At 35.7% G+C, this 21,447-nt stretch overlaps 1 non-coding gene across 1 annotated transcript; it reads right to left on the bottom strand.

The window, feature by feature from the left end:
- Nucleotides 1–1,353: 1,353 nt before the first annotated feature.
- On the bottom strand, nucleotides 1,354–1,460 carry LOC138391058 (U6 spliceosomal RNA). Its single transcript, XR_011234699.1, has one exon. It is a non-coding gene; the product is annotated as a U6 spliceosomal RNA (small nuclear RNA).
- Between the last annotated feature and the right edge of the window lie 19,987 nt (nucleotides 1,461–21,447).

Genomic DNA, 21,447 nt, shown 5'->3' with positions numbered 1-21,447 from the left:
TTTTGTTTTTTTATCAATTCAGCCATCCTATGTCTTTTGAATAGTGCACTTAAACAATTAACATTGAGTGCTAGAATTGACATGTGGGATGCTGTTCTGTTCATCATGTTGTGTACTACTTTATTGCTTTGTTTTCCCTCTATGTTATTGTTTTATAAGAGTTGTGAGCTTTAGCTTTTTTGGGTGATTTTACACTGGTAGTATCTATTGTGCTGATTTGTGTATAATGCAGTTCTGAGTATTTCCTGTTGGGCAGATTTGATCATGACAAATTCCCTCAGTGTTTGCTTCTCTGGAAAAGACTTTATTTCTCTATCAGTTGTGAAGCTTAGTTTTTCAGGATACAGAATTCTAAGCTGGCAGTCATTTTGTTTAAAAAGATTGAAGATGGGGCTCCATTCCCTTCTAGTTTGTATGGTTTCTACTGAGAAGTCTGCAGTTGGCATGATGGGGTTTTTGTTGTAGGTTATTTGTTGCTTTCATGTTGCTGCTTATACGATTTTCTCCTTCATTTTGACTTTTGATTACTAAGTGTCTTAGAGATGTCCTATTTGCTATGAATCTTCTTGGTGCTCAATGACCATTTTGTATCTGGATGTCTGGATCTCTGGCAATACCAGGAAAGTTCTTCTCAATAATTCCCTTGAATAGATTTTCCATGCTTTTAGCTCTTTCTTCTTCTCCTTCAGGGGTATCTATAATCTGCATATTAGTTTGTGTCACATAGTCCCATATCTCTCTAAGTGATTTCTTAGCCTTTTTTATTCTCTTCTTTGCCTGTTTAAATGGTGGAGTAGTTTGGGAGCCTTATCTTTAAGCTCTGAGGTCCTTTCTTCTTTGTTTACTCTGTTGCTGAAGCTTTCTGATATGTTTTGAAATTCTTTAAATGGGTTTTTCATTTTGTTAAGTTCTATTATATACTTTCTTATGTTGTCTAGCTCTTTAGTGACTTTTTCATTAATTTCCTGATTTTTTTTTTGACTTCTTTTTGTTGGTTTTCAACTTTCTTTTTCAATTCAGTTCATCTTATTTGCCAACCATATTCTGAATTCCATTTCTGTCATTTCAGCAATTTCTTTGTGTTTGGTGTTCACTACTGTAGCTCCATTGTGATCCCTTGGGGGTGCTGAACTTTTGTTTTTTCATGTTGCCAGGGTTATTTTGCTGGTTTCTTCTCATCTAGAACCTCTTTCCTTCACTCAGAGCTACTAGATTTGTAGGGCACCTGTTCTTTGCTGGGAACCCTCATGCTTAATTAGAAGAAAGGGAAGACCATAGAAGGCAGGGTTTTTTTCCCTACTCTGGAAAGTTGATGTGGCATTGGAGGGGTTGATGCACTGAAAGCATGTAATGAAAACTATGGAACACTTCACAAGTTTGTGTGTCATCCTTCCACAGGGGCCATGCTTATGCTCTCTGTATCATTCCAATTTTAGTATATGTGCTGCCAAAGTGAGTACTGTGCATATATTCTTATATTCAGAATTAATATTGGACTGGTTGAAGCTGCCGCCACCACAGCCACCTTGCCCACAGAATTTGTCGGTGCCACTTGCTCTTTCCTTGGTCTCACAAACTGCCACTGCCTGAACCGGTACATGACACACCCAACATGCAGCACCTCTGCCCAGTGGCAATACCTACCCAATGTCCTCCCTCACTCCACACAGCTGGTCCCCAGCCTTTTATTATTCTTATTTGATGATATCAGTCTGCATAGTTCCAAAGGCCATGGTGTGCTGTTGTTTAATTTAAGGGAAGAGAATGGCAGGATATGGAAAAGGAGACTATTTAAGAAATAAGAATAATTAATTAATCAAGCAGGAAAGATGAAGCAATTTAATCTCTTTTATAGTTTAGGTTAAAATCAATAACAGTGCAAAGTAGCTAATTTCGCTGTCAGAAGTAAGTTGTGTGCTTTTTGAAATAAGAGATTTCACATGAGATACATCTAAAGGGCTCTGCTTGGCACCAGGAATAAACATATTTGATCAGCTTTAATAGAAAGAATAGCAATCTTTTGCTGAGGTAGCAATCAAATCATATCTTTCCTTTCTTCAAATATCATAGTTGATACTGTCTCCCATCAGGAGAAAAATGTGCAGTTTTCCATATTTAAACACAGTATAAACAAAACCAGTCTATGTACCAAGTAGAAGCCATATCAATGACTTACTTTCACCTGAAAATATTTTAACCTAAAAATATAGACAAATACTTTTAAAAAATTAGACACAGTTTCAGTTGGAGTATATGCTAGGAGATGTCAATTGTCAATCAACAGAAAATAAGCAGATTATTCAAATTATTCATATCTCTATTGTTAAATTAGAGGCAGTGGAACATAATGGTTAATGCTGTGGGTTTCAGGAGCACTTAGCTTTGCCATTCACTATCTGTCCATGAATACATTATTTAACCTATTTGTGCCTCAGTTTCCTCACTTTCAAAAAGCGGACACTAATAATACTGATCTCATAAGAGTTGCAAAATTTGTACAGTTAATACTATACAGCATGTTGGTCTAAGGAACATGCCAGACATTTAGTAAGCACTAAGTGCTAAATATTATTATAATTACCATTATTTCTTCATGCTATTGATATTGTTTTATATCAGAGGAGTTCATTGTGATTCATAAGTGGTGGTAAAACAATAAAATTTGTAAAGCAAGAACAATTGCTTATTCAATTTATAATGATTTTTTAAGAAATATGATGAAACAAATACTTTTACAATTAAGTTGCAAAAGATAGTGGAAGTTGAAATATAATCTTTTAGGTGTACTGTGGCCTTTGAAACAAAGATTAACTTATGGTTATTTGTTTCAGGAAATACCCAAACCATTTTTCCTCTGTTCTCACACCATAACCATAATCAATACACAAGACTTCTGTGGCAAAATGTGGGGAATTTCTCCCAACTGGCAAGCAAGCAATCAGTTCTGATGCAGATACCAGCTGGTTGTCCTCCAATCCATTTGGACACTACCCACCCAGAGACAGTGTCAGATCCTACAGGTTGAGGGCTCAGTCCCTCAAGACTGCCTCCTCTTTCCCAACAGTCACAAGTTTGGAACTCTGGACCTCTGGACCTCTGGAAATTCTGACCAACTGGCTTCAAGTTGGGGTTCTCATAAAACCCAAAGAAGGTTTTATGGAAACACAACCCAAAGAGGGTTTTATGGGAACACACACACACAGATATATACATGCATGTATATACACATAAACATACACACACATATATATTCATATAACACCACATTATTCCTGCCAAAACAAATTGCAGGTGTCTGTACAAAAATAGTTATAAGAAGTTTTGGGACATTGTATTTAATAATATTAAAAACTTAAATAATCCAACAATTGGGAATTAATTTACCAAATCATAGTTTAATAATGTATGGCATTAAAATTATGTTATTAAAGAATATTTATTGCTTAATAAAATGTTAAGTAAAAAATAAAATGGCTATAAAACTGTATGTGTATTACTGTGATGTATAAAGACAAACATATATGTTGTTATTTACATACAAATTGCATTACAATATCACACTGGGAGTAATTATTTAGTGGAATGACGGGTTATTTTTTCCTTTATGTTTTTCTGCATTTTTTAAGTTTTTGGAATTGCAAGTATATTAATTTTATGTTTATAAACAGTTGCTGAAATCAAGCTGATTCTGAATATAGGAACATGTAAAATTCAAATCATAAAAATAATAAGGATATTAGTGTTGAAAAAATAATTCCAAAATGTAAAAAAGTCAATATAAACCCATGATAGATTCAACAAACACAATTCAGATAATTTTAACAGCTCCAAAGAGAATGAGAATTTAAAAATAAACTATTAGTCATTCTACAATGTATATATTTCAAAACATGTTTTACTCAATAAATGAAAAAAATTATCTGTTAATTTAAAAACAAAATAAAAACATAAAAACCCATTAGTTTGAGAAGCATCACAGGCTTAAACTTTTAGGTGGTTGACTATTTGTGGACATGAGCCACTTTATGAACTCAATGTGATTTGATTATTTATAATAAAGGATAATACAACTATAAACAGATCATTTATTTGTATGGATCCACATTTATTTGTGTGGATTTATTTGTATGCTGAGAACATTGATGTTCATTTCATTACAAGAAACGTCATCTATTAAAAGTGTAGAACTCTGGTACACTTATTGATTCATTTGTTTTTTGAAAACTTTATCAAATATTTTCTAAGTTATTGAGGCCTTACACTAGGCAAATGAACTAGAGAAATGAATTGCATGGTCCCTGTTCTATAGGCAAGTGCACAAGTTATAACGCAGTGTATTACAGTGCATTGTATGTGTTATAAATAATGTGTTATATGCAATTGTATAAAGTTACAATAAACCTGTGTGTTCTGTACCAGTGCTTAGAATGAAATGAATGCTATTTCACTGTATTAATTCTTTCCAGAGACGTGCATCATTAGTGTTGAGAAATATAACTCACCAACCCAGTATTTCATGTTCCAATAAATATAAATTAGACAGACACCATATTCCCAACTGTGATACAGTACTTTTTAAAATCTTAAAGTCAAATATTATAAGTTTTATGAAGCTAATTTTATGAAAATCAGCATAAACCTACTTTAGTAATTATCAGTCAATTGTGGATATAATAAAGCATTCCTATATTAAGATAGTAACATCTGAAACTCAAGAACTGATATAAAGGTATACTTGTCCAATCAGATGGTTTTAACACTTTTTAAGCTCTTCACTTGCAGAAGTCTAGGAGGTTGACATAATCATAATTAAATGTTTTAAGGCATAGAAGGATGAGAGTATATTTGGATTTTTACATCATTGACATTTCATAGGATAAGAGGGCACAGTCATTCATCACTTTGAGTAGCAAAGAGATCTTTGTGATTCAAATTGGAAATAGAAATATTCACTGAATCATCACAAATACAGAAGTGTTTTCAAATTTGATGGCACTCAAAATTAGTGAAAAAAGTAATGACTAAAAATCATGAGGTAAGAGGGATGAGGACAACAAATAAATAACTACACTTCCTAGACACTCAGGGTGTCTAGGAAAGAACATTGGAATTCAGCAGGGAAGTGACAAAAATCCTCTGAAGCACAAAACTTAGGATGGCAGCATAGAGAAGGAAGCAATGTACGTGGCTGAGATTGGCTCAAGGCCAAAATGGACTCTTCATTGTGGGAAAATGGAGATTACCCAGTGATCCCTCTTTGCACTGCAGATGCCTGCAATTCTAGCTATAGGAAAGTTCCACAATCCCCACAGGCTTTGGGCCCAGTATAGGCACTTGCCTAGAGTCTACGTCGCTACTTTGGTCCAGAGAGGGAAGTTGCATTATAACCCTCTAACTCCTGGTACCCAAGCTGCTATGGCTTGGTGCCATTTGGAGAACAAAACCCCTGCTGAAGTGTATCCTTCCTTGGGAGCCAATGGCCCCCTGCATCTCCACATCTCTGAGGCCCCATCATCATCTCATCACACCTACACAAAATGTTGCAGTGCCATAACTCTAGCTAGACCTAGAGGCCTAGTTGTGAACCCAGAAATCAAGCCCATATATATCACCCTGCACCTGAAAAAATGAGTAGTTCAGCACAGCAAGGAGGCTGACCCCATGGATGGGTAAATAAATGTGTAAAGCACATGTCCCCCAGGACCCAAGGACGAGCTGTCTGGCCATGCTACTATCATTGACTCTGATCCCTCCATTGGTGGAATTGCTGCACATTGAACATACACCCCAGAGCCCAAAGGCCAGCCTACTTAGTGCCCACTGCTAGCGAAACCTCATCCCTTAGAGTGGCAGAGCCATTGTATGCCATACACACCCCCAGAGCCTAAGGACCAGCCCAATTGGTAACTGCTGCCTCTGATGACAGTTGGCCCCATAACAAGTGGAGCCACCACACTCAGCATGTTCTCTACCAAGGCTTAAAATCTAGCTAAATATCTCATTGTGGTTTTGATTTGCATTTCTCTGATGATTAGGGATGTTAAGCATTTTTTCATATGTTTGTTAGCCATTCTTATATCTTCTTTCGAGAAGTTTCTATTCATGTCATTTGCCCACTTTTTGATAGGATTGCTTGATTTTTTCTTGCTGTTTTTCCTGAGTTCTAAATAGATTCTTGTTATCAGTCCTTCATCTGATGTGTAGTATGCAAATTTTTTTCCCATTCTGTAGGTGGTCTGTTTATTCTCTGGACTGTTTCTTTGGCTGTGCAGAAGCTTTTTAATTTAATCATGTCCCATTCATTTATTTTTGTTGCTGCTGTGATTGCCTTGGGGGTCTTCTTCATAAATTCTTTGCCTAGGCCAATGTCTGTAAGAGTCTTTCCTACATTTTCTTCTAGAATTCTGATTGTATCACGCCTAATGTTTAAGTCTGTTATCCACCGTGATTTGATTTTTGTGAGAGGTGAAAGCTGTGGGTTCTGTTTCAGTCTTCTACAAGTGGCTAACCAATTCTCCCAGCACCATTTATTGAATAGGGATTCTTGTCCCCAGAGTATATTCTTTCCCGCTTTGTCAAAAATTAGGTGCCTATATGAGGATGGTTCTATATTTGGATTTTCTGTTGTGTTCCACTGGTCTGTGTCCCTGAACTTGTGCCAATACCAGGCTGTTTTAAGAACCATGGCCTTGTAGTATAGTTTGAGGTCTGGCAAATTAATACCTCCCATTTTGTTTTTGTTGCTTAAAATTGCTTTTGCTATACGGGGTCTTCTTTGATTCCATACAAAGTGTATAATTATTTTCTCTACGTCTGTAAAGAATGATGTTGGTAATTTAATAGGGATTGCATTAAATCTGTAGATCACTTTGGGTAATATAGACATTTTAATAATGTTGATTCTTCTGATCCACGAGCATGGTATATTTTTCCATCTATTTGCAAGTTCTGCTATTTCTTTTCTCAGTGTTTCATAGTTTTCCTTATAGAGGTCCTTTACCTCTTTAGTTAGGTATATACCTAGATATTTTATTTTCTTTGTTGCTATTTTGAAGGGTATTGAGTCTTTAATTTGGTTTTCTGATTGACTGTTATTGGCATATATAAGTGCCTCTGATTTGTGTATATTAATTTTGTAGCCTGAGACTTTGCTGTATTCGTTAATCAATTCCAGGAGTCTCATGGTTGAATCCAGGGGGTTTTCCAGATATAACATCATATCATCAGCAAAAAGTGAGAGTTTGATCTCTTCCTTCCCTATTTGGACTCCCTTGATTCTGCTCTCTTGCCTGATAGCTCTCGCAAGGACTTCCAATACTATGTTGAAAAGTAATGGAGACAGTGGGCAGCCCTGTCTGGTTCCAGTTCTAAGTGGGAGTGCTTTCAATTTTTCCCCGTTCAGAATGATGTTGGCTGTGGGTTTGTCATATATGGCTCGTATCATTTTTAGGTAGGTTCCATCAATGCCTATTTTGTTAAGCGTTTTTATCATAAAAGGGTGTTGAATTTTGTCAAATGCTTTTTCTGCATCTAATGAGAGTATCATATGGTTTTTGTTTTTGCTTCTATTTATGTGGTGAATTACATTTATAGATTTACGTATGTTGAACCACCCCTGCATCTCTGGGATGAAGCCCACTTGGTCGTGGTGGATTATTTTTTTGATAAGTACTTGGATTCGATTTGCTAGTATTTTATTGAAAATTTTTGCATCTATATTCATGAGAGAAATTGGTCTGTAGTTCTCTATTTTTGTTGCGTCCTTTCCAGGTTTTGGTATCAATGTTATATTGGCTTGGTAGAATGTGTTGGGGAAAATTCCATCTTTCTCAATATTGGAGAATAGTTTATGTAGGATGGGCACCAGTTCTTCTTTGTATGTATGGTAAAATTCAGGTGTGAACCCATCTGGACCCCAATGAGAATGGCCTTTATCAAAAAAACCCAAAACAACACATGTTGGCGTGGGTGTGGAGAGACAGGAACACTCATACACGGCTGGTGGGACTGCAAACTAGTGCAATCCCTGTGGAAAGCACTATGGAGGTATCTTAAACAGATTCAAGTAGACCTGCCATTTGACCCAGCAATCCCATTACTGGGCATATACCCAAAGGAAAAAAGGTCATTCTGTAACAAAGACACATGTACCCGAATGTTTATAGCAGCACAATTCACAATAGCAAAGATGTGGAAACAACCCAAATGCCCATCAATACATGATTGGATTAGTAAGCTGTGGTATATGTATACCATGGAATATTACTCAGCTATAAGGAATAATGAAGATACGACATCTCTCTGGTTCTCCTGGAGAGAGTTGGAGCCCATTATATTAAGTGAAGTATCCCAAGAATGGAAAAACAAACATCACATGTACTCACCAGAAAATTGGTTTCCCTGAACATCACCTAAATACACATCTGGGAACGACACCAATTGGATATCAGACTGAGGTGGGGGTGGGAGAGGGGTTGGGGGTATGCCTACACAATGAGTGCATTGTGCACCGTTTGGGGAATGGTAACACTTGAAGGTGCTGACTCAGGAAGGGGGGGTGGGGAAGGGAGGGATATATACCTACATGATGGGTGCAACGCGCACTACCTGGGGAACAGACACGCCTGGAGCTCTGACTTGGGGAGAAAGGCGGTACATGGGCAACGTATGTAACCTGCAATTCTGTATCCCCCATAACAATAAGATGAAATAAAAAAAAAAAAATCTAGCTAGATATCCAGGTTATCTACACGCCCTGCAAAGCTGAATCACTGCCTTTACAAACACCCATTTTTAGGCCACTGAGACACTTTGAAAACATTGCTGATGTTGATTACAGCTGACAAAATCACACAGAAACTCCACTAGTGCACCGAACTAGAACAAAAGACAAAGCACTCTACTCAACTGACATTACAGGACACATTTACAGGAAAAAGTCTTTTGCTATGAAGGCTACTCTGTAAAATTGGAAGAGGCCACTGTTCCAGCAGATGTACAGATATCAAATTAGGGATACAAGAAACATGAAAAAGCAAATAAACATGACACAATGGAAGACAATGATTCTCCAGTAATAGACTTCAAAGAAAAACAATGATTTTATAGTAACACACCCCAAAGAAAAGGTAATCTATGAAATGCCTGAAAAGGAATTCAAAATAATGTTCCTAAGGAAATTTAGAGAGACAAGAGAAAACTGATACACAATTCAGCAAAATTAGGAAAACAATTTATTATCTGAATAAGAAATTCAACAAATAGATAGATAGTACAATAAAAGAATCTAACAGAAACCTTGGACTCCAAAGAATTCAATTAATGAAATAAAAAACACAATAGAGAGCATCAGCAACAGACTAGATCAAGGAGAAGAAAGAACTTCTGAACTTGACAACAACAGGTCTTTTGAAATAACAAAATCAAATTAAAAAAAAGGGGAGAGAAAAAAAAAGAAAGAAAAAGTGAAAGAAAAAAATGAAAAAAGCCTTATGAACTTTTGGGACACAAATGTGAACACATATATTCTATGAGAGTTTCAGAAAGAGAAAGATGGGGAAAGCATAGAAAAACTATTTAATGAAATAATAGCTGAAAACTTCCCAAGTCTTGGGAGAGATATGAACATCCAGATCAGTAAGCTCACAAATTCACAAAAAGATTCAACACATAAAGTTCTCCTCTGAGGCACATCATAAACAAACTGTCAAATGTCAGACAGTTTTCTAAAATAATAAGAGAAAACTGTCAAGTCACATGTAAGGAAATCCCTAATAGAATAACAGCAGATTTCTCAGCAGAAATCTTGCAGGCCAGAAGAGAAAGAAATGAATATTCAAAGTGCTGAAAAAAGAAAAAAAAAAAAAAGCTTTCAGCCAAGAATTGAGAAAATTCACCATCATTAGACTGGTCTTACCAGAAATACTTAATGTAGTCCTACCTCTGGAACAAAAGGATGATAACTACCACCATAAAAGCAAACAAAAGTATAAAAATCACTAGTAGATCAAATACACAAATAAGAAAGAGCAAAGAATCAAACCTTATCTCTACAGACAACCACCAAATCCCAAAGATAAACAATAAGAAAAGAAAGAAAGAAAGGATATATAAAATGACCAGAAAATAATTAGCAAAATGATAGGAGTAAGTCCTTACCTATCAATAATAACTTTGAAGGTAAACAAATTAAACTTCCCGGTTAAAAGATGTAGACTGCCTAAATGGATTAAAAAAAAAAAAAAAAAAAAAACCAATGATATGTTGCCTACAAGAAACTCACTTCATCTGTAAAGACATACATAGACTAAAAGTGAAGAGATGAGAAAAGATATCCCACACAAACAGAAAGAAAAGTGATTAGGAGTAGCTATACTTGTATCAGGTAAAATAGCCTTTAAGTCAAAAGCTGTAAAAAGACACAAAGAAGATCATTATGTACGGTAAAGGGATCAATTCAATAAGAGGATATAACAAATGTAAGTATACATACACCCAACACTAGAGCACCCAGATATATAAAGCAAATATTTTTCAATTTAAAGGCAAAGATAGACTCCAATACAATCATAGTTGGGAACTGTAACTTCTTACTGTCAGATGTGGACAGGTTATTTAGACAAAATATCAACAAAGAAACATCAAATTTAAACTGCACTGTAGACCAAATCAATCTAATAGACATTTACATTACATTCTATTGGATAAGAATGAAATTGGACCCCTATGTCTCACCATATACAAAAATTAACTCAAGATGGATTAAAGACTTAAACGTAAGACCTGAAACTGTAAAACTGCCAGAAGAAAAAATAGGAGAAATGCTTCAGGACACTTATCTGGGCAAAGATTTTTATGGATAAGACCTTAAAAGCACACATAACAAAAGAAAAAATAGACAAACAGGATTATGTCAAACTAAAAAAGCTTCTACACAGCAAAGAAAACAATAAACAGAGTAAAAAGACAATCTGTGGAATGGGTAAAATATTTGCAAACTGTTCTCCTGACAAAGGATTAATATTCAAAATATGCAAGAACTCAAACAACTTAATAGCAAAAAGAAAAAAAAAATCCAATCGAAACAAATCTGAATAGACATTTCTCCAAAGAAGACATACAAATGGCCAAAAAGTATATGAAAAATGCCCAATATCACTAAGCATGAGGGAAATGAAAATCAAACCCACAAGGAGATATGCTGTCACCCTAAGTAGAATGACTATTATCAAAAAGACAAAAACAGATGCTGGTGAGGATGAAGAGAAATGGAAACTTTTAAGCACTGTTGGTGGGACTATAATTTATTCCAGCCATTAGGGAGATGTGGGTTAATGGATATAAAATTACAGCTAGAAAGGAGATATAAGTTCCAGTGTTTTACAGCACCGTACGGTGATTGCAGTTAACAATAATTTATAGTATTTTTTCAAATAGGTAGAAGAGAGGATTTTGAATATTTCTAACACAAAGAAATGAAAAATGTTTGAGGTGATGGATATACTAATTACCCTAATTTGATCATTATGTGTTGTATACGTATTTCAAAATACCATAGTTTACCCCATAAATATGTACAAAACTTGTGTGTCAATTAAAAATAATAAAAGCAATCATGGAGTAACATGAAAATGTTATCATGACATCAATAGGTATAGCTGTCTACTTATCCCAGAAGTGTTTTTATTTCATATTTCAAAGGAATCATAAACCTTTATTTGTCTGGTACACTATATAAACCTCTCTGGGTTTTTACCAACCTTTTGGATGGATCTCAGGTGTTTGGTGTCCCTCAAAGTTGTAGTCGGAACAGCTCAGAAGAAATTCTGCTACTTTGAATACAGTTCTGAAAAATCTGAATTTGGAAGTAGAAAAAAGAATATAATCAGGAATTCTGGGTAATTAATAGACAAAAATGCTTTCAGCAAAAAAACAGCACACAGTAATCTTGACAGTCAAGTCTGTTTGGCCATGTCCTTCTTCTTCTCACATCATGACAAAGTTCCCATGTTTATTACCTAAATGACCATGACCAGAACTAACTGACAGATATATAGAGGTCCAACAAGGAAGCTCCTTGGAAAGAAATTCAGGACTTCTTCAGTAGGTTCAAAGCAAGGCAGTTTAGTCCACCATTGTGATCTAAAGACTTCCTCTTCTACCTAAAGTTTTAAGGGAGACGTTTTTCCAAGACAGAAAAAGAGACCTTTGATCATTTGACCACTAGGACAATTCTCCAATTCTCAAATATTCACCAACTTGGGCAGCTGAAGTGATGTATCCTGCCATATCACTATATAGTTTTCTTTTTCCTCTTTTCAAATAGGCATTTTAAAGTCAGTTATCCTACAGTGTTTGTAGATTAAGTTGAGTTGATTAAATTTATTTATCATGGGATTCCAGAGCATGAGGTCCCACATCAGGATCTTACAAGGATAATGTACATAATTCATTCAGTGATCAGGAATTGGAAATCAGATGCGTGACTGCATGGATCTTTGGTAATCTCCGTGTGGAGAGAAGGAGTACATTTCTAGTTATAGGAGAAATAGTTGTATTGTACTATTTATGAGAATTATTTAAATTGTAAGTATGAGACAAAATTTATATGTGTATGTGTGTGTGTGTCATCCAAGAGTTTGACCATGTTTTATATGTGTTGCTTTTACAACCAATCTTTTGTGCTGCCTTCTAGTCATTGAATAAAAAATTTTATTTAAGTATATATTTTCCCTAATCTCTCAGTTCAAGTAATAATGGCAGAGCTAGCTCTAACCCTGCCTGGCAGGGGTAAGGTGGACCCATGACCAAGGCCTGGCTAAACAAAGTACAAAACCCTCTAAATATGATGAATGGTACAATTGTTGGACACAGAATCCATACTCTCCGCATAGTATCTAGGCCCTGGACTTTTGCTAGAATTATTGGGAAATAAGCACTCTGTGTCCATTGCAGTTGGTAAGCTAGGGTGATGTAAGTTTGAAACTAATGCTGGACACCTCATTCATAGAGTCTGCCTGGAGGGAAGTAAAGCTGAGGAATGGAGAGAGACAAATCCCTGATGATCTGTGCACTCCATGGCATCTGCCCTTACCTGAGGAACAGGAGAATATTTTCATATAATAATCCCAGAGGTTGAAGAGAGCCGGCTACCTACCATCAGAATTTATACAATCCCTTCATGTTTTTATTTTCGCTCAAACTGGTTTGAATTGGATTTGTATAATCCGTATTTGAAAGGATCCTAATTATAATAATACAGTAGATAAATGTTTTCTGATTGCTAGATGGAGAAGGACTTGCTAAGACAAAAATAAATGAAAGAAATTTCAAAGGAAAAGATGTAAAGATGACACTGATGTCAGTAGACGAAAGCCACTGGAATGCTTCCCATAATCCCTTGAAATTAGGAAAATAATAATGCTCTACATCAATTAAACCAAGAAATCAACACCTAATGAATAAGAGTTAAATATGCCAAGTCACATTAAAGCTAGAATGTGAGTTTTATTTTGGAATATAATCTTCTGAATTTAAAAGAAGGTCTATGGCTTCCTCTTTGTCAGGCTGGACATTTTAAAGGGCTAAATGGAACGCCAAACATCTTCGTAGGTGTTATCTTTTTTTTTTTTTAATCCAAGGAATCAAACCCTATTTCATCCAGATACCACACAGGATAAAGCAGTTTTATCCTGTTCCCTTTTGTGCTGTTTGGTGAGGCATTTAATTTGTAAAACTCTGTGCAGAACGTAGCAGCTCAGGAAAAAAAAAAAACAAAAAAAAACAGACATTCCTCTAACCTGTTGCAAATCCACCAGGGCTCCTAGACCCACATGAGGGGAATGAGGTTTAATACAGTTATTTTCAGTGAGCTGAAAACATTGTACTTTAATTATAAGATTGCAGGTTAAATAAGCGAACAAAAAAGAGGACAGGAAATTAACACAGAGGCAGTATTGAAACCAAGGGATTTCTCCTGTCACTGTAGCAGATGCTGGATTTCCTGCGGTGTTTCCTCAGAGAGACGTCTGCATTTTCTAAAGTCAGATTTCCTGAATATGCTCAGGCATTCCGTCATATGGGTTTTTAAAATACATACTAACACATAAAATGATTAAAGTACCTTCTGGAAAAACAAATTTAAACTTGTCCAATCAAGTCTTTGGTTTATGAAGTATTGGATAATTGGTTTTATTGATTAAAACCAAAACGTAACTATTTCAGTTTGTTATTTTAGTGTCACATACAGCTTACATATTTGGTCCCTGAACCAAAGTAATTCAGTAAATTCAGTAAACAAACAAACAAAAAGTAAGAGTATCTCATAATCTCCCTACCAAACCTCAGCCTGCTTTCTTCACCAAATATATAGGTTGATTTTACAGAATTAATGAGTCCAGTAAATCAAAATGTTTTATTCAGTCACTTTGTGTTAAGCCAGCTAACTGTTAAGATAAATGGCTATAGCACAGCATTGAAATTAAAATAAGAACAATAGAAATTTTTTCTGGAAAAGACAATATCAGTAAATGCCTACTATTACCTGCTTCTATTTTACGAGGCAGAGATAAAAACAATCTGGCTTACACAGTTAACAACAGAAAAGGATTTATTGCCATTGCACGTAAATTATTACCCTAGGAGTTGGCAAAGTTTATCACAGCATTAAAGTGCTGGGTGAGAAACCATTTTTAGAACTTGCCCATAGAGCCACTTTAGCATCCTTCAGACCCTCTTTCCTTTTTGAAGTCTGCATAGTGGCCATATCGAGTGCCCATGCCGTTATATGTCCAGTCTGTTTTCTCTGACCCCTAGGAACTTCTGTAATAATGATGTTGGTCCTTTGATGTCGAATCTCAAAGTTTTTGATCTTGAAAGTAGAAAATAAATATATCTGCTTAGTTCCAAAATCATTTTCACAGAAGCAGCCTGTATTCACCTGCCGTTTCTTTCCTTGAATGGCTTTGTTTTCTATTGCATCCTTTCTATTTACAAAATATAATAGAGTATAACAACTGTGTTATGATATTTTGGATTTCCTTTGGCACTTCAGCTAACTGGCCAGCAGCAATAGCAAGATATTTGTGCAGTGGAAGCTAAGTGTACAGAAAGTAAAATCAAAGGGCCTGCTTAGGCAAGAAATGTTAGCAAAACAGTATTCAAAACAACATCTACGTGGAAACACAGCAGGAAGCTGCTCGTCAGAAGCAGCTCGGAAACCACGTTAATAATCATGCAGTTTGTACCTTCAAGGGCCATGTTAGCTAATTACTTTCATCCTATGCTAGTAGTTGGTTCCTCTGCCAGGACGCCCAGGAAATTAGATTAAATTAGTGCCAAACCTAAAACAAAGACCTACAAAAGGGATTTTCTTTTCCTCATTTTTGAGAATCCTTTCAATTTCATCAACTGTGGAGAATTAATGAGTTAAGTTTGCAGAAGCACTTGCCATAGAGGCTTAAGATTTATTGCAAAAGAGGCCTAGAATTCAAGCAGAGTTGGATTGTACTAATAAAGAATAATTTCCAAAATGTACAATCTCATGACCTTCATACAAATGTGAAATGAACATGTGTCCAAAATTTATTCAGCTCACTAATTAATGAGGGAACTAGTATGATAGTCAACGTGGTTCAAAGTGTATTTAGGAACTGGATTATTTATAGGATATTTTATGGAGAAATGTTAGGAAAAGATTACTAGGTTAGATTTTAAAAACTGGTAAATGTCCTACAGTTAACCTTTAGGATTAACTTTTTTACAACTGAAATTAGTTGTATTTCTATCAGATAAAAATCTCCAAGTTCACATGTAACTTCATAGTCTTGGCTCTTAATAAATAGTAAATAACAAAATCAAACAATAGTTCATTCTCCTGAAAAATGAAATATTTGTTCTGTGATTCTGTTTGTTAAGCAATGCTTTGGTGCAACATTGAAAATATATGCAAGCTTCCTTTTGCCTTATTTACAAGTTTTGAATCTTCTTTTCTCACAATACTAAGCAGGCAGGAAGGAAATATTTCTTTGTCTTTATCACCAAATGTGCCATTATCTCAATGTGTAGTAGCCATAAATGATTAGTCTCATTTTTCCTGTTGTGCAAACTAATTGTTTTAAAATATTGCTCCTATTTCTTGCCTATAAGATGTTATAGTTCCTTGAGAGAAACTTGGCCATCTACATTTATAATATTTAAAATCTTCAAAGGCACATGACTGAATTAGGAACTAGAATAAGAAAAAATAAATGTACGGTACCATTTCATTTCAGATAAAAGACAAGGACTAGATAGACATTAACATCTTCTCTCCTGGTTTGGTGAATGTGAAAGGAGGAAAAAGATTAGGAAGGACACTGGAGAAAACTCTAATATTGAAACTCAAAGAACTTGATACAATCTCTTTCTCTGAGTTAGATTTGGATTGGGATATTATTACTTCTAGTAGCTAAAAAATTTATTTCCCAAGTGCCTGTGATCCAACCAGTCTCTGCTTGCTCTAATTTTCCTCCAGTCCTCTGAGGCCATTGCTGGTACAGAGAGAAATCCGGGGTCCAATTATATCTGGATACTGATTGGCAGAGATGATGTGTGTAGCTGGTTAATTTAGAGATTTGTCTCAAGAAATCATCAGCCTCACCCTTGAATCTCACTAGGATGAAATACAACAATAGGCCTGAGTTAATTTCATCCTTATTAAAAAAATTATCTAGTAAGCCTTGTCCTCATGCTATTGAAAGCAATATAAATAGACATTATTTCTGCCTTTATGAAGTTCACCCTTGGTGGCCAATGGCACGGGCAAAAAATTTCAGGGCATTTAACAAGTATGTAGGCCGGGCGCGGTGGCTCACGCCTGTAATCCTAGCACTCTGGGAGGCCGAGGCAGGTGGATCGCTCAAGGTCAGGAGTTCGAGACCAGCCTGAGCAAGAGCGAGACCCCGTCTCTACTAAAAATAGAAAGAAATTATATGGACAACTAAAAATATATATAGAAAAATTAGCCGGGCATAGTGGCGCATGCCTGTAGTCCCAGCTACTCGGGAGGCTGAGGCAGTAGGATCGCTTAAGCCGAGGAGTCTGAGGTTGCTGTGAGCTAAGCTGACGCCACGGCACTCACTCTAGCCTGGGCAACAAAGTGAGACTCTGTCTCAAAAAAAAAAAAAAAAAAACAAAAAAAAAAAAACCAAGTATGTAAATTAAGACAATACTGGCCTGTGTCTATATAAATAATTTATCAATTAGAATTTTACATATTCTTGCATAAAAGTGACTTTTTTTTTTTATTTCATCTTATTGTTATGGGGGATACAGAATTGCAGGTTACATACGTTGCCCATGTACCGCCTTTCTCCCCAAGTCAGAGCTCCAGGCGTGTCTGTTCCCCAGGTAGTTGCACCCATCATGTAGGTATATATCCCTCTTTTCCCCACCCCCCCTTCCTGAGTCAGCACCTTCAAGTGTTACCATTCCCCAAACGGTGCGCAATGCACTCATTGTGTAGGCATAACCCCAACCCCTCCCCCACCCCCCACCTCAGTCTGATATCCGATTGGTGTCGTTCCCAGATGTGTATTTAGGTGATGTTCAGGGAAACCAATTTTCTGGTGAGTACATGTGATGCTTGTTTTTCCATTCTTGGGATACTTCACTTAATATAATGGGTTCCAACTCTCTCCAGGAGAACCAGAGAGATGTCGTATCTTCATTATTCCTTATAGCTGAGTAATATTCCATGGTATACATATACCACAGCTTACTAATCCAATCATGTATTGACGGGCATTTGGGTTGTTTCCACATCTTTGCTATTGTGAATTGTGCTGCTATAAACATTCGGGTACATGTGTCTTTGTTACAGAATGACCTTTTTTCCTTTGGGTATATGCCCAGTAATGGGAGTGACTTTTTTATTTTAAAAAATACATTCATCATTCATTCACATGAACCAATATTTCATACCCTCGAAGCAGTTTATCTATCCCTACAGAATTAGTTTATGTGTATGATTGTGTATTATGTGTATGTCAGAGAAAAACACAGGTTTTTTTTGTTTTTTTTTTTACTTTTGGAGAATAAGAATCATTTTGGGTGAGGCCAGACAGATAATACAGTCAGAAAATTTAGGAAGACTTGGAAGAATATGTCCCAGAGATACCTGATTGGTGACCTATGATCTAGAGGACAGTACTTCAGAGGACTGTATGACCCAGTAATTCTCCAGTGGGAATGTGAATTCTTGAGAAGCAGATGTGAAGAATATAAAGATGGAAGCACGGTTTAATGTAGCTGGATTGCTACTATGCAGGGAAACTGAGTTCAGAAGAGTATGCGGGGTACCAAGTATAAATGTTCAGAAATAGAAGAAAGACTCTAAAAAGTAATATAGTAGAACAGTTTTGGTAAGACCATTACTTTTGCACATTAGATTGTAGACTTTTAAAAATGCTGAACTACTCTGAGTATCTGCTATAGCAAGAATCATGCAACACTCTTCACAGTCAATCCAGTGATGATAATCAGGACTCAAGGAAAAAAATAATAGTCTAAACAGCTGTTCATCAAGGCTGGCATAGACCTAGAAGGAGCACAAGGCTAGCAGGTGACATGGATAGGTCAGTAGTAATAAAGCCAGGTTGGGTAACATGGCGTAGAAAGATCTGGAGAAGGAATTAAAACAGAAAGTGAGACCCATAAAAGAGACCTGAATAGACTTATGAATGAGCCATATGGAAGACCAAACAATGAAGCAATAAACATGGGGTTGAGCATAAACTCAGACACTAGAAGAATTCTGTGGAGGGGTGAATCAGTTGGGCCAAAATATTTCAGAAATGACTCATCCTGGTGAGGGATGAACCTTAAGTTTTTGACAATTATTAGGATTTTACTAGGTCACCTAGGGGAACTGCTACAAAACAACTAATATTAAGATCTTATTAAAAACAAATTAATAGGTATGAAAGGCAATGAACTTGACAAATTAGAAATAAAACATGTAAAAGAAAATAGAAAATAAGATTTTTTTTCAGTTCTATTTATATTTCTTTGCTCCTATGAGGTATCAACAAGTATTAATAATAACCCAAGAGCTATATCTATTGTACTTACTGTGGGGTGCCCCTCAGAGATGAGGGCATTTTTCAAATGTGGAAAATAAATTTTCTAATCTGATTGCTAAGTGTGTCATGATAAATGTGAAGAAAGGTCAAGTCCAATAGAACACTGAAAGAAAAATAAAAGGAGATTCTCAGACATCGATTAGCCAAACAAGTCCATTCATAGCTGTCAGTCTAGATTGTGGCATAGTTGCCCTTGTGGTCATTTCATAGTGTAAGACTTATAAGAATTATTAAGGCAATATTGATGGTGAATGGTATTAATTTTTTTTAATTCACAATAAGATTGAGGAAAATATTCAGCAAAGTTATGACAAATCTATTATTTGGATCTTGAAAATGGTAGAAAATAACATGCTTTTACTGCAATAAAAGCCCTATAAAATGCTTCAATCTATTATGTTGATTAAATGGAGGGAGAATTACTTAATGAAATTTCAGCTAGGGTTTTGAATGGATTAAATATTAAGAACTAAGATTCACTTAATAAATTCTGATTCTTTAATTATGCAAATATAAATAACAAAAATATGTAAATAAATACAAAAAGTTTATGACCCTTGCAAGATGTGATCATTTTCCTACCAAGGAACTTCAGATTAAACAAACTGACCCAAAAAGAAAAAAAACAATGACACTGTTTTTGGAGTAGGCGGTTCTTTTTGGATATTAACTATCTTTTAAATTTCATGGTTCTTCAATCAAACCAAGTGAATGTCTATTTAAAGCTTTAAAAAATGTGTGTGAGACAAAATTAAATTCAAGGAAAATTAAATTGTATAGACAGTATCACTTAAAAATTGTAATGTAGGAATCCACAATAAGGACATAGTTGTCCCATATACTTAAATATCATAGCATCAAAATACTGAAATCCAAATCTTTAGGAAGTACATGAGAGATAGATAATAATCAATATAGAAATATATCTTTTATCCATATTATAGTACATAGATAAAAATAAGTAAGAACAGAAGGGATTTAAAAAAAGTTTTTAATGAAGTTGAATAAATATAGATCTATAGATAAATGTAGTGAAAAAAGGAACTTACCCATGGAACAGTGATAAAAATGGACTATGTATTAAGCTGCAAAGAAAAAGTCATTTAATTCCAAATTTAAAATAGTACAGACTGCATTATCAGATGATAATGCAATTCAACTGGAAATTAAGAGTGAAAATAGAAACCAAAAAAAAAAAAAAAAAAAAAGTCCAACTATCTTAGTTGAGCTCTGAAGAGGCTGCCCTTCTAGGAAGTGCACAGAATAAACACCTTGCTCCTGTTGGTGTAGATTCTGGAGCCCAGGAATTTCTTTAGGTAGAATAGTTACAGGCTGAGACTTGGGCAGACTTTTTGGCAACATAGTATCCTTAAAATCCTAGAAGTTGTCAAGACTATTTGATTCTGGTCAATTCCATAAGAGAATAAACTTCCCCAAAGGCAAAGATCTTAAACCTGAGAAACCTTATCTATTGGCTGCTGGCTATTTTTCTCTATCCATTTGTCGATTTGGAAAACAGCCACAAGTCAAGAACCACCTTTTATCCAGCCCTTGCCTGATGGTGCACTCCCATGGCTTGGCAGAGAAAGTTTAAAATACATGAGTGGCTTAATAAAATGTGGTATATGTATACCATGGAGTACTACTCAGCTATAAGAAACAATGGTGATATAGCACCTCTTGTATTTTCCTGTTTAGAGCTGGAACCCATTCTACTAAGTGAAGTACCCCAAGAATGGGAAAAATAAGCACCACTACTCACCATCAAATTGGTTTCACTGATCAACACCTAAGTGCACATATAGGAATAACATTTATTGTGCATCAGGCAGATGGGAATGGGGAGGAGGGGATGGGTATTTACATACATAATGAGTGCGATGCGCACCGTCTAGGGGATGGATGTGCTTGAAGCTCTGATTGGGAGAAAGGGGGCAAGGGCAATATACGTAACCTAAACTTTTGTACCCCCATAATATGCTGAAATAAGAAAAAAAAATAAAAAATACAAAGAAGTTTTAGAGAAATTCCTGAAACTTCAATGTTATCAATCTCATCCTTGCTAATTTTATTGCTTCAATACGCTATAATATAGGTTAATATTCATATAACAGAAATCACTCTAGCTAGCAGAAGTAGAAAGGGATTTAATAGAGAGAATTTGGTGCTTACAAAATCATTGGAAGAGGTGGAGTTTGGTCTGACAGGCTTTAGGCTGAACTTCCAGGAATGACTCACACAAAAATACTGCAGAACTGGCCCACCAAGAGCTGCTACCTCTGCTCTAGACAGGAAGCTGGAGGACTGGAAGCCATTTCTACAGCAG

This window comes from Eulemur rufifrons, chromosome 8 (genome assembly GCF_041146395.1).
Source record: "Eulemur rufifrons isolate Redbay chromosome 8, OSU_ERuf_1, whole genome shotgun sequence".
Taxonomy (NCBI): Eukaryota; Metazoa; Chordata; class Mammalia; order Primates; family Lemuridae; genus Eulemur; species Eulemur rufifrons.
The sequence above is the reverse complement of the archived record's forward strand: the minus strand, read 5'-3'. Positions and strand labels throughout refer to the sequence as shown.